The sequence below is a fragment of the Microcaecilia unicolor genome, chromosome 3, assembly GCF_901765095.1.
Source record: "Microcaecilia unicolor chromosome 3, aMicUni1.1, whole genome shotgun sequence".
Lineage (NCBI taxonomy): Eukaryota > Metazoa > Chordata > Amphibia > Gymnophiona > Siphonopidae > Microcaecilia > Microcaecilia unicolor.
In genome coordinates, this window is record NC_044033.1 from 175,917,797 (window position 1) to 175,932,576 (window position 14,780).

The 14,780-nt window shown below is 48.0% G+C and overlaps 1 protein-coding gene across 1 annotated transcript in view; it reads right to left on the minus strand.

Moving 5' to 3' along the window:
- LOC115465845 (zinc finger E-box-binding homeobox 2-like) overlaps positions 1–14,780 on the minus strand; it is a 220,190-nt gene that overhangs the window by 36,821 nt on the left and 168,589 nt on the right. Inside the window, exon 2 of the mRNA XM_030196628.1 lies at positions 11,020–11,235. The gene's annotated coding sequence lies outside the window, so the exon portion shown is untranslated. The remainder of the gene's footprint in view (positions 1–11,019; positions 11,236–14,780) is intronic.

Sequence of the window (14,780 nt, forward strand, 5' to 3'; positions counted from 1 at the left end):
ATAATGTATCAAGAAATGTTCTATCTTATTTAGTACAAGCCTCATTAAAGGAGATAGTGGTACCAATGTTTTTAACTAATGTTTTGACCTTTATGATTTTACCTAATTTTTTTCTGTACATAATTTTAGGAAATACATGAATTAAAGGTGGTTGTAGGACAAACAATTAGGGCAGAACCCTTGGGCCTGTTGTTGGATAAAATTTAGGCACTGGGAATACATGGAAAGGGGGTTCGGACTTTGGATGTTTGTCCAGAAAGCAAGTGTAGTAGAGAAAAAGTGAAGGGTACAGGAACATCCACCATCTTTCTGGCCAAGGAGAAATAGATTGCATAACCTCATGTCCAGAGGAAAACAAGAAGCTAGGATCTCTCCAAAACACAAAGGAGGCAATTCTGTAAAGGGTGCCGAACCTAGCGCCAAGAAATGAACACCAGAAACAATAGCGCCAAACAGAATGATATAACGGCAAGTACACGAGTACTTGCTGATATAGAAACAGGAATAGGGATGGAGATAGGTGCCAATATGTAGCCGTGATCCTTTACGTCATGTCAATGGCAGGCATAAGTGTTTGCAGCTATCCTGCTACACTTTCATGTGTGAGTTATGTGTGAATCTGGTGATATTGCTCATTTCCCACCCATGCTCTGCCCTCAAGTACACCCTCTTGCACATATGCAGGCACAGCAATGCCCGTGTATGTTACAGAATAGTGCCAACGGGATATGCAGGTAAGCGTCAATTAGTGGTGCATCTTACCCAGTGCATTTTTTCTAGCAAAAAAGGTGCCGGTACTCAAATGCTAAGCCACCCTTCAGGGGTAGGGTGATCACTGAGGGACCCAACCTACAATAGCCAGGCCCCCTGCAACCAGTCACAGATCTATGGCAAGGCAGAATTGGTGTGTAGAGCCTGAGCTCTTTCATTAAAACTTGGGGTCCACGGGTCAATTTTAGCAGACAATGGAAAAGGTGCCGGTACTCAGTACCCCCCAAGTACCCCATCAAAAAAAGCCCTGATCTTACCTGAATATGTGCTAGCATTCTGTAACAAATATGGGTATTTGGCATCTACCTGTAGGCATGAATTTATAGGATAGAGATTTCATCCATTATTTTGCTCCTCACTCCAGCTTTTCATGCATAGACTATTTTTTAGCAATCAGTTTTACTACATCATAAACTTGAACTAGCAGCAGCCACAATTACAGGAGTACTTAATTTGCTCTACAGATGATTATTTCAAAACTACTGAACCTCATCAATAATTGCAATAAAGCGAATGCTACATACCTGTAGAAGGTATTCTCCGAGGACAGCAGGCTGATTGTTCTCACTGATGGGTGACGTCCACGGCAGCCCCTCCAATCGGAAACTTCACTAGCAAAGTCCTTTGCTAGCCCTCGCGCGCCCGCGCGCACCGCGCATGCGCGGCCGTCTTCCCGCCCGAAACCGGCTCGAGCCGGCCAGTCCAGTATGTAGCAAGACAATACACTTCAAGGGAAGACACAACTCCAAAGGGGAGGCGGGCGGGTTTGTGAGAACAATCAGCCTGCTGTCCTCGGAGAATACCTTCTACAGGTATGTAGCATTCGCTTTCTCCGAGGACAAGCAGGCTGCTTGTTCTCACTGATGGGGTATCCCTAGCCCCCAGGCTCACTCAAAACAACAACATTGGTCAATTGGGCCTCGCAACGGCGAGGACATAACTGAGATTGACCTAAAAAATTTACCAACTAACTGAGAGTGTAGCCTGGAACAGAACAAACAGGGCCCTCGGGGGGTGGAGTTGGATCCTAAAGCCCAAACAGGTTCTGAAGAACTGACTGCCCGAACCGACTGTCACGTCGGGTATCCTGCTGCAGGCAGTAATGAGATGTGAATGTGTGGACGGATGACCACGTCGCAGCTTTGCAAATTTCCTCCATGGTGGCTGACTTCAAGTGGGCTACCGACGCAGCCATGGCTCTAACATTATGAGCCGTGACATGACCCTCAAGAGCCAGCCCAGCCTGGGCGTAAGTGAAGGAAATGCAATCTGCTAGCCAATTGGATATGGTGCGTTTCCCTACAGCCACTCCCCTCTTGTTGGGATCAAAAGAAACAAACAATTGGGCGACTGTCTGTGGGGCTGTGTCCGCTCCAGATAGAAGGCCAATGCTCTCTTGCAGTCCAATGTGTGCAGCTGACGTTCAGCAGGGCAGGAATGAGGACGGGGAAAGAATGTTGGCAAGACAATTGACTGGTTTAGATGGAACTCCGACACAACCTTTGGCAGAAACTTAGGGTGAGTGCGGAGGACTACTCTGTTGTGATGAAATTTGGTGTAAGGGGCCTGGGCTACCAGGGCCTGAAGCTCACTGACTCTACGAGCCGAGGTAACTGCCACCAAGAAAATGACCTTCCAGGTCAAATACTTCGGATGGCAGGAATTCAGTGGCTCGAAAGGAGGTTTCATCAGCTGGGTGAGAACGACATTGAGATCCCATGACACTGTAGGAGGCTTGACAGGGGGCTTTGACAAAAGCAAACCTCTCATGAAGCGAACAACTAAAGGCTGTCCTGAGATCGGCTTACCTTCCACTTGGTAATGGTATGCACTGATTGCACTAAGGTGAACCCTTACGGAGTTGGTCTTCAGACCAGACTCAGACAAGTGGAGAAGGTATTCAAGCAGGGTCTGTGTAGGACAAGAGCGAGGATCTAGGGCCTTGCTGTCACACCAGACGGCAAACCTCCTCCAATGAAAGAAGTAACTTCTCTTAGTGGAGTCTTTCCTGGAAGCAAGCAAGATGCGGGAGACACCCTCTGGCAGACCCAAAGAGGCAAAGTCTACGCCCTCAACATCCAGGCCGTGAGAGCCAGGGACTGGAGGTTGGGATGCAGAAGAGCCCCTTCGTCCTGCGAGATGAGGGTCGGAAAACACTCCAATCTCCACGGTTCTTCGGAGGATAACTCCAGAAGAAGAGGGAACCAGATCTGACGCGGCCAAAAGGGAGCAATCAGAATCATGGTGCCTCGGTCTTGCTTGAGTTTCAACAAAGTCCTCCCCACCAGAGGAATGGGAGGATAAGCATACAGCAGACCTTCCCCCCAATCCAGGAGGAAGGCATCCGACGCCAGTCTGCCGTGGGCCTGAAGCCTGGAACAGAACTGAGGGACCTTGTGGTTCACTTGAGATGCGAAGAGATCCACCAGGGGGGTGCCCCACGCCTGGAAGATCTGTCGCACCACACGGGAATTGAGCGACCACTCGTGAGGTAGCATAATCCTGCTCAACCTGTCGGCCAGACTGTTGTTTACGCCTGCCAGATATGTGGCTTGGAGCACCATGCCTTGACGGCGAGCCCAGAGCCACATGCTGACGGCTTCCTGACACAGGGGGCGAGATCCGGTGCCCCCCTGCTTGTTGACATAGTACATGGCAACCTGATTGTCTGTCTGAATTTGGATAATTTGGTGGGACAGCCGATCTCTGAAAGCCTTCAGAGCGTTCCAGATCGCTCGCAACTCCAGAAGATTGATCTGTAGATCGCTTTCTTGGAGGGACCACCTTCCTTGGGTGTGAAGCCCATCGACATGAGCTCCCCATCCCAGGAGAGACGCATCCGTGGTCAGCACTTTTTGAGGCTGAGAAATTTGGAAGGGACGTCCCAGAGTCAAATTGGAGCAAATCGTCCACCAATACAGGGATTCGAGAAAACTCGTGGACAGGTGGATCACGTCCTCTAGACCCCCGGCGGCCTGATACCACTGGGAGGCTAGGGTCCATTGAGCAGATCTCATGTGAAGGCGGGCCATGGGAGTCACATGAACTGTGGAGGCCATGTGGCCCAGCAATCTCAACATCTGCCGAGCTGTGATCTGCTGGGACGCTCGCACCCGCGAGACGAGGGACAACAAGTTGTTGGCCCTCGCCTCTGGGAGATAGGCGCGAGCCGTCCGAGAATCCAGCAGGGCTCCGATGAATTCGAGTTTCTGCACTGGGAGAAGATGGGACTTTGGGTAATTTATCACAAACCCCAGTAGCTCCAGGAGGCGAATAGTCATCTGCATGGACTGCAGGGCTCCTGCCTCGGATGTGTTCTTCACCAGCCAATCGTCGAGATATGGGAACACGTGCACCCCCAGCCTGCGAAGCGCCGCTGCTACCACAGCTAGGCACTTTGTGAACACCCTGGGCGCAGAGGCGAGCCCAAAGGGTAGCACACAGTACTGGAAGTGGCGTGTGCCCAGCTGAAATCGCAGATACTGTCTGTGAGCTGGCAGTATCGGGATGTGTGTGTAGGCATCCTTCAAGTCCAGAGAGCATAGCCAATCGTTTTGCTGAATCATGGGGAGAAGGGTGCCCAGGGAAAGCATCCTGAACTTTTCTTTTACGAGATATTTGTTCAGGGCCCTTAGGTCTAGGATGGGACGCATCCCCCCTGTTTTCTTTTCCACAAGGAAGTACCTGGAATAGAACCCCAGCCCTTCTTGCCCGGGTGGCACGGGCTCGACCGCATTGGCGCTGAGAAGGGCGGAGAGTTCCTCTGCAAGTACCTGCTTGTGCTGGAAGCTGTAGGACTGAGCTCCCGGTGGACAATTTGGAGGTTTTGAAGCCAAATTGAGAGTGTATCCTTGCCGGACTATTTGGAGAACCCACTGATCGGAGGTTATGAGAGGCCACCTTTGGTGAAAAGCTTTCAACCTCCCTCCGACAGGCAGGTCGCCCGGCACTGACACTTGGATGTCGGCTATGCTCTGCTGGAGCCAGTCAAAAGCTCGCCCCTTGCTTTTGCTGGGGAGCCGCGGGGCCTTGCTGAGTCGCACGCTGCTGACGAGAGCGAGCGCGCTGGGGCTTAGCCTGGGCCGCAGGCTGTCGGGAAGGAGGATTGTACCTACGCTTGCCAGAAGTATAGGGAACAGTCTTCCTTCCCCCGAAAAATCGTCTACCTGTAGAGGTAGAAGCTGAAGGCTGCCGGCGGGCGAACTTGTCGAATGCGGTGTCCCGCTGGTGGAGAGACTCTACCACCTGCTCGACTTTTTCGCCAAAAATGTTATCCGCACGGCAAGGCGAGTCCGCAATCCGCTGCTGGATTCTATTCTCCAGGTCGGCGGCACGCAGCCATGAGAGCCTGCGCATCACCACACCTTGAGCAGCGGCCCTGGACGCAACATCAAAAGTGTCATAAACTCCTCTGGCCAGGAATTTTCTGCACGCCTTCAGCTGCCTGACCACCTCCTGAAAAGGCTTGGCTTGCTCAGGGGGAAGAGCATCAACCAAGCCCGCCAACTGCCGCACATTATTCCGCATGTGTATGCTCGTGTAGAGCTGGTAAGACTGGATCTTGGACACGAGCATAGAGGAATGGTAGGCCTTCCTCCCAAAGGAGTCTAAGGTTCTAGCGTCCTTGCCCGGGGGCGCCGAAGCATGTTCCCTAGAACTCTTAGCCTTCTTTAGGGCCAAATCCACAACTCCAGAGTCATGAGGCAACTGAGTGCGCATCAGCTCTGGGTCCCCATGGATCCGGTACTGGGACTCGATCTTCTTGGGAATGTGGGGATTAGTTAATGGCTTGGTCCAGTTCGCAAGCAATGTCTTCTTCAGGACATGGTGCAAGGGAACAGTGGACGCTTCCTTAGGTGGAGAAGGATAGTCCAGGAGCTCAAACATTTCAGCCCTGGGCTCGTCCTCCACAACCACCGGGAAGGGGATGGCCGTAGACATCTCCCGGACAAAGGAGGCAAAAGACAGACTCTCGGGAGGAGAAAGCTGTCTCTCAGGAGAGGGAGTGGGATCAGACGGAAGACCCTCAGACTCCTCGTCAGAGAAATATCTGGGATCTTCCTCTTCCTCCCACGAGGCCTCACCCTCGGTGTCAGACACAAGTTCACGGACCTGTGTCTGCAACCTCGCCCTGCTCGACTCCGTGGAACCCCGTCCACGATGGGGGCGTCGAGAGGTAGACTCCCTCGCCCGCATCGGCGAAGCTCCCTCCGCCGACGTAGTCGGGGAGCCTTCCTGGGAGGTGGCCGCGGTCGGTACCGCACGCGGTACCGACGTCGGGGACCTCAACCTGGGCGATGGGCCAGCCGGCGCCACGCTCGACGGTACCGGTGGCGCAAGCACCGCCGGTACCGGAGGGGTAGGGCGCAACAGCTCTCCCAGAATCTCTGGGAGAACGGCCCGGAGGCTCTCGTTTAGAGCGGCTGCAGAGAAAGGCTGAGAGGTCGATGCAGGCGTCGACGTCAGTACCTGTTCCGGGCGTGGAGGCTGTTCCGGGCTGTCCAGAGCGGAGCGCATCGACACCTCCTGAACAGAGGGTGAGCGGTCCTCTCGGTGCCGATGCCTGCTGGGTGCCGAATCCCTCGGCGACCCAGAGCTCTCGGTGCCGACACGGGGAGGAGACCGGTGTCGATGCTTCTTCGATTTCTTCCGAAGCATGTCACCAGAGCTCCCCGGCACCGACGAGGAGGACGTCGAATCCATCCGTCACTTCCTCGGGGCCGAGACTGAAGAAGGTCGATCTCGGGGGGGCTGTACCGCGGGAGCCCTCAGGGTAGGAGGAGACCCACCCGAGGGCTCACCGCCACCAGCAGGGGAATGGACAGCCCTCACCTGCACTCCACCCGATGCACCACCGTCCGATGACATCAGCAGACGAGGTCCTGGTACCACCGACGTCGATGCAGCTATCCGATGTCTCGGCGCCGATGCAGAGGCCCGATGCCTCGATGCACTCGATGCAGGGGCGGCCGAGGAAGATGGTCTGGACGCTGACGACGTCGATGCACTCGAAGATCCCGGTGCTGATGCCGACGAAGAGCCCGAGAACAACACGTTCCACTGGGCTAGTCTCGCTACCTGAGTCCGCCTTTGAAGCAGGGAACACAGACTGCAGTTCTGAGGGCGGTGCTCGGCCCCCAGACACTGAAGACACGACGAGTGTCGATCAGTGAGCGAGATAACCCGGGCGCACTGGGTGCACTTCTTGAAGCCGCTGGAAGGCTTCGATGTCATGGGCGGAAAAATCACGCCGGCGAAATCAAAAGCCGAAATGGCGAAATTTGAAGCACCAAATTTAGAGGGAGAAAAAATCTCGACCGAGGCCGAAAAGAGGCCTACCCCGACGACGAAAGAAAACTTACCGGGGCAAAAAAGCTGGAAGTACGGGGAGGATTTACACGAAACCCGGCGGGGGGTTTCCGGAGCACTTCCCGACTAGGACAAAGCTTTCCCGAAGGAAAAAAACACGTTCAAACAAATTGGACGCGCGAGGTCGACTTTCCGGGGCTCGACACGGCGAAAACACGACCGTACCGAGTGCGGACAAAAGAAGACTGGCCGGCTCGAGCCGGTTTCGGGCGGGAAGACGGCCGCGCATGCGCGGTGCGCGCGGGCGCGCGAGGGCTAGCAAAGGACTTTGCTAGTGAAGTTTCCGATTGGAGGGGCTGCCGTGGACGTCACCCATCAGTGAGAACAAGCAGCCTGCTTGTCCTCGGAGAATAATGTTTAAATGTAGTCAGCTAATGTTGATGATACTATTAATATATTCTCTACCCCTTAACCTCTGAACAACTTTGAATGTTGTTTTTCTATTCAGAATCTATACCCTTTAAATACCTTTTTTAAAAATTTACTACATGGTATACTTACTGCTTATTGGTAGCAATTTGCATCAATATAGGTAACTTAGATAATTGGTTGTATTTGTACATTTTTGTTTGTATTAAATAAAATTAATAAAGTTTCTGTGAAAAAAATACTTGCCTTTACAAAGACTTAAGTTTAAACAATATTTACCTAAGAATATAACTTGTTACACTAATTAAAGAATCACCATGAAGAAAGAAAAAAATGCTATACAAAGGAAATAAGAAACATGAAAATATAACTTAATGGGAATCCAGGTAGTCCACAATAATGTGGGGAGATCCATACTATTTACCTCAAGCTAAAAAAAAGGAAGGCCCAGTTCAATCCTCATCTTTGGATATGGATAGTTTGGAACTGACTGATTTTCTACAAAGATCTGACTTGGAACCTTTGGTTTCCACACTATTGATAGCTTGTGCTTTAGAACCAGATAGAAACCGTGCAGCTTTCATATTGTTACAGTGGAAAATCCCCAACCCCCAATGCAGTGACTAATGAAACTCGGCGCTGGAGTCGGGTTTTGGGGACTGCACTTTCACAGTAATATGCCGATTGAAATGTGCCGGCAGTTATGGTGCTCCAGATTAGTGTTTATTGAAGAGTGGAGTTTTCAGTTGATCCGTGTGACATTGATTTTGAATTAATTTTGAACACAGCCTCTACTGTACTAGTAGAACACATTGGTATGGGATAGGAGATCTGAATGATTATAACGTTTATTAAGCCTATCTAGCAGTTAAGAAATAATGGGCTGTATCAATGGCTGGTCCAGTAATTATATAAGTGACCTCCTTTTCATTTAAGTTTTGATATTAAGGTATTTGATATTTGTTGTATGTATTGACTTTGAGTTTTCATATCCTGGTATAGGGCTAGTTGGTTTTTGGTGAAGACTTTTATTCAGCAGTTAATACACTCGTTCTCTCAGTTTTAAATGATTGTAATGCAATATATTGCTGCTGCCTTGAGACTATTGCTGCAGTTTCAGAATTCTTATTGCACGTGGGATTGCCAACAGTAGGTTCCCGATCATGTTATGCCTTTGTTGGTCCATCCACATTGGTCGCCTGTCTAGTGTCATACAGAATTTAAAGGAGGTTGGAGCACTCGGCCTGACATCCAGGGGTGCCAAATTTCAATCCCACTGCTGCTCCTTGTGATCTTGGGCAAGTTACTTAACTCTCCATTGCCTCAGGTACAAAATTAGATTGTGAGCCTGACAGGAAAATATCCAGTGCACCTGAATGTAACTCATCTTGAGCTACTACTGAAAAAGGTGCGAGCAAAGTCCAAATGAGTTATTGGTATTCAAAGCTCTGCGTTCAGAGAATTCTTCTGATTTGGCTTTGCCCACAACATACCATTTGGCCTACAATGTCCAACTGTCCCAGTAATTTGCCTGGCAGGCACATGCTTGAATATTTTTGGTTGCCAGCTCTGAATTGCGGAACAAGTTACCCTTTGTTTTTCACCAGGAAAGTAATTTATTAACTTTTCAAAAGAAATTAAAAACTTGCTTTTTTTAGTTTGGTGCTCCCTAAAATGTAATGGAAGGCTGCTAGTTTATATTTACTGTAAACTGTTCTGAAGAATGACAAAGACATTCATGTACAAAAACTGCTAGATAAATAAATAAATGAAAATCACTGGATCTTTTTCACAAGACGTTATCAGAGCCATCTGTCTCCACTACTACCATTCCCTGCAATGCTGTTAGGACCACATAAACCCTCTTCTTAAATCACTATATATGTTGGTTCCTGTCCACCTCTGTCCACAGTTCAAACTTCTGCTCATATGCAAGTGCCTTTACTCCACAACCCCTCACTACTCCTCCTGTCTTATCTCTCCCTGCACCTCTTTTCAGGACCATTGCAAATTGGAACAGCTCCTGAGAGGGTCATGCCACTCTCCAATGACATAGCTGTGCAGCAGCTTACTTCCCCTGCTGTAGACATGATGACAATGAGACATAGTGGTGCCCCAGCTGTAGCCTTTTGTCCATCCCTTCCAACAACCCTGCCTTTCTTCACAAACTGTGTTTATCAGTCCAAATGCTCTTATCTGTGGTCTTCTCAATCACCAATTCCCTACTTCGCATGTTTCACCTTGCTGCACTTTGTGCCTACAATAGCTTCCCCGAGTCAGCATGTCACAGCCCCTCTTGACCACATTCAGATCCTGCCTAAAACCTCCACTTTTCAACTTTTAACTTAACCTTGGCTGTCCCTGATTATAGCCATGTTGATTATAAATATATTTTATTTAGACTTTATTTAGATTTGTTATTTCTGTGTGTCTTGATTACATAAGAACATAAGAGTAACCATACTGGGTCAGACTAGCCCAGTATCCTGTTTCCAAGAGTGGCCAATCCAGGTCACAAATACCTGGCAGAAACCCAAATAGTAGCAACATTCCATGCTACCAATCCCAGGGCAAGCAGTTGCTGCCCATGTCTGTCTCAATAGCAGACTATGGACATTTCCTCCAGGAATTTGTCCAAACCTTTTTAAAACCTAGATACGCTAACCGCTGTTACCACATCCTCCAGCAAAGAGTTCCAGAGCTTAACTATTCATTGAGTGAAAAAATATTTCCTCCTATTTGTTTTAAAAGTATTTCCATGTAACTTCCTTGAGTGTCCCCTAGTCTTTGTACTTTTGGAATGAGTGAAAAATTGATTTACTTCTACTCGTTCTACACCACTCAGGATTTTGTACTCAATCATATCTCCCCTCATCCGTCTCTTTTCCAAGCTGAAGAGTCTTAACCTCTTTAGCCTTTCTTCATACGAGAGGTGTTCTATCCCCTTTATCATTTTGGTCGCTCTTCTTTGAACCTTTTCTAATTCCGCTATATCTTTTTTGAGATACAGCGACCAGATTGTAAGCTTCATGAGCAGGGATTGTCTCTTATATGTATCATGTATCTTTACAGAGCTTCTGAGAATCAAACCTGAGTTACCACAGAGTCACTCAACTTTCAGGATAGCCCCCCCCCACCCCCCCAATAAGCTGGCATCTTCAAGTTAATTTCTTAAAAAAAGCGACTAAAGGGAAACTGGAGAATTGATTTGTGAATCAATTGAGGTGATCTATAACACAGAAGATAGAGGTGAAAGGCTGTGCAAGATGACTACCTGATGAGTGCTAGGAGGAGTAAAAAGGGAGACTCTACATAATGATTTCCTAAACAGAGCCTGAGGACTAAGGAGAGAGGACATGCCATGATGACTACCTGAAATGAACTGTGTGGGATAAAGGAAGGGATGGGGCCATGTCGTGATGGCTGCCAGATGAGAAGTTTTGAGAAGAATAATACTAAACGGGAAGGGCTCATAAGGTGTCGCAGGATGCAGATATGACCAATACCTACTTTGCTGCCTGTCTCCATTGATCTGGATTCTCCACATGTTTCCTGCTGAGGCCTGGTCCATGCTGGCAGGTGGGAGGAAAGGTTGTCCAGTAGCTCCTGTGGTTGGCGGCAGCATAGATGTGACATTTGAGCCTTCGATCACTCTATTCTCCTCCATGGCACTGGGTTTTGGGGCTTCTCCAGTCTCGCCATGCTCTGCTGCCTCACCATGTACAGCTGCGAAAAGAGACAGTGGGATAAATGGTAGTGATGAACAATGAGTGCTATCCAATTCCTAATCTTAATAAATTGCAGAAATAATGAAACCTATAAAACCCTCACTCATTAGCGATGTGTGAGGCTGGCAGGCACAGGAGACATTATGCCTTCCTCCATAGTAGAGGGTCAACTAATAGATCACTAGCATTGAGTGAAAATTCTAGAAAATCAACATTACAAAAAAAAAATCACTAAAAAATTCGGAGCACTAAAGGCTCTCAATATTCAAGTAGCAAATAATTCAATAACAAACAAAAAACATTGGAGAAAAAAAGACTTCAGTATAAAATGCTCACAATTACAGCAGTATCTGCTCAAATACTGATGCTCTTTAATCACAGATCATTAAGAAACTCTACTACCCTCCATCTGACAAAATGAGAACTCGATAGTGTTCCAAAAATGTATATAGACTACTTCTGTGTACGATACAAGCTACTTTTCATCAATGCGCTGTGCAAATATAGGGGCCGGTATTCAAACCGTGGGAGTTAGCCGGGCTGACTTACATGGTTGGTGCTGAGCCTGGGTATTCAATGCCAGGCCCTTTCCAGTGACCAGCTTTGAATATCCGGTTTATTTTCTGGCCAAGTTAATATTCAGTGCTGGCCAGTTAAATGTAAACTGGCCAAAGATATACCTGCTACTTCAGCAGCCTAATTTGACTGCCAAATTTAGCCAGCAATGTGCTGAATATTAGTGGATAGGCAATTATATTGCCTGATATAACCAGTTATCTGCTAAGTGCTAGCTGGCAATATTCAGCAGGAAATAACTGGTGATCTCCCACTGAATATTGCCAGATAGCCGGTTAAGTGCCATTTAAGTGGCCGGTTAAATGGTTTTAAATATTGTGCGGATAGTGTTCACACTTTTTCAAAACCCATAACTTATCTTGTTCATGTTTATGAAAGCCAGTCTCAATTTCTTAAGTAGTCTGATGTTCCGCATAGTAGAGGAATAGGAAAGCCAGATCTGATTTTCCAACCTGTGCCTGGAAGTTGTGCAAATCAAGCACGTAAGGTCAGAGGTCCTAAAGGGATTTTGCCCTCTACGGGACAAATTTGGATTTGGGTTTAGTACTTCAGTATCAGTTACATTCAGCCTAATGGCTTGATATTCAGTGGCACTTATCTGGGTGGGTACACCTCCCTCCCAGATAGGAGCTGCTCACTGGGGCCATCCTCTGATCTTCAGCAGCATTATCTGAATAATGCTGCTGAAAATATTTACTGAATGTCTGACTGCCTTGGTACAATTAAGCAGGGGCAGACTGACAGGGATCTAGGCCCCTGGGCAATAAGAGTCATGGGTCCACCCTGGGTCCCACATCTTTCCCCGTCTCCAGATCCAACATCTTTCTCCCCCCCTCCCCCATGCAACATCTCTCCCTCTCATTCTTTCTCCCACCCCCTGGGTGCACCATCTCTGCCCCTTCCTCCACAACCGGGCCCAACATCTCTGCCCCTCTCCCTCCCTTACACAGGCCCAAAATCTCTCTCCCGCTGGAGGCCAGCATCTCCACCCTGTCCTCCATCTCCAGGTTCAGCTCTCACCTGTCCGCCGCCACCGCCACATTTACTTCAAAAGTTCCTTTCTCTCTACAGGGCCCCGACATAGGATGTCTGCTGCTGACCAGAACCTTCTCTCTGTTGTGGCCCGCCCTTGCGGAAGCAGGAAGTTATGGGTGGGCTGCGGCAGAGAGAAGGCTGGTCAGTGGCAGACAGCCTGTGCCAGGGCCCTGTATGAAGAAAGGAACTTTTGAGGTAAATATGTGTGTGTGTGTGTGTAGGGGGGGGGGGGGGTGCTGTCAGAGATAGGGGAAATTCTGCAGTGGGGAAGGGGGTAAGAGAGAGGGGGAGTGCCAGACCTGGGGAAGGAGGGGAGAGAAATCTTGGTCATGCGGGGAGGAGGTACAGGGCCCTCAGGCATTGCTCAGTTGCCCGAATTGTCAGTCTGCCCTGCTATTAAGTAAGTTTATGTTTATTCAAATTTTACATACCACTTAGCTTTTTCGGATAGTGCCATGGCAGTCCAGGGGTGGAGCCAGGTTGCAATGGGAAGTTATCTGGGTATCTGATATTTGGCAACAGTAGCCGGATAACTGTTTGGACAGGATAGGACAACAAATTAGTTGTTGTAACTTTTGCAGATAGTTATCAGTGCTGAGTATTGGCAAGACCAGGATAATCGCCAGCAGCTGCTTTATATCTAAACTAGTAAAAAAGCCCCGTTTCTGATGCAAATGAAACGGGGGCTAGCAATGTTTTCTTCTGTGTGCATGTGGGAGTGTGTGTGTCCCTGCCCTCTGGCCTCTCTCCCCTCCCCCCTCTGAGTCCTTCACTGTTACAGAGCCAGCGATTTGATTTCGTGCTCTGCTGTTTTCCTTCACTGACTGTGTTACAGAGAGGGTGGGGCAGACACTCATAGGGAAACCGGATATCTCGCCCCCTTCACACTTCCGGCTGGAGGCTTCATAGAACGTTGGTTTTGCCTTTTATATAGAGAGATATTCAGCACTGTATACAGGTACAGCCAGGTGCCAAAATCCAAGTGTAAGTTTAAATCTTGTGGTCAGTGTTTTAAAGCAAGACAGGGTGTGGAGTTTAAATATTGGGGGTAAAGCAATGGAGGGTTAAGTGACTTGTTTATTGGATTTTGTATTTCCTAGTTGTTATTTAAAATGGAATCCGCATTGATCCTTAGTTGGTTGCTTTCTGGAAGACAGTATGTAACATCATCCAAAAGATCCTATCTATAGCTGAAGATCTGTCTTATTCCATCATTATCTTCAAATCTACATCTCAATCTCTTGCATTGCCAAAATCACAAGCAAAATTGCTAGACATTCTCCTTACTATTGCTCAAAAGCAAATTTTACAGAACTGGAAATCTGCACAACTATTGAATGTTCATTTTTGGTGGAATACAGTTCTACAACACCAGAAGCTTGAGTTTGCCATGGCAGAGAAGTCTCGGATGACAATTTCCACAAAAAAAACCTGGTCTCCTCTGGAAAACTACCTTCAATATACTCAGACAGAATCCTAGCCCATCATAAAGGACCTTCATGTCAGACATCAGGACAATTTATATATATATATATATATATATATATATATATATATATATATTTTTTTTTTCTTTCCTTTTGTATTCCCTTTTCTCTTTTCAATGTCTATTCCTTGATATTGGTGTATATTGAAAACTAATAAAATATTTTGATCCTTAGTTGGTATATAGCGGAATATAAATTCAGTTGTATTGTATCACAAAGAGCCGCAGTGGGATTTGAACCCTGGCCCACTACTCTAACCATTAGGCTACTTAATGGTTAGAGTGTACTGCACACTGACTGCACTCAATGCACAGGTACAAATTCTCCTTATGTAGGCTAGTGTCTGGCCTTAGACATGGATTGCAAATCAGAGGGAAAGCTCCATGCACACAGCAGTGATAAGTGCAGGCCTGGCTTACCCTATTTACTTCTTCTCATTTGTTAT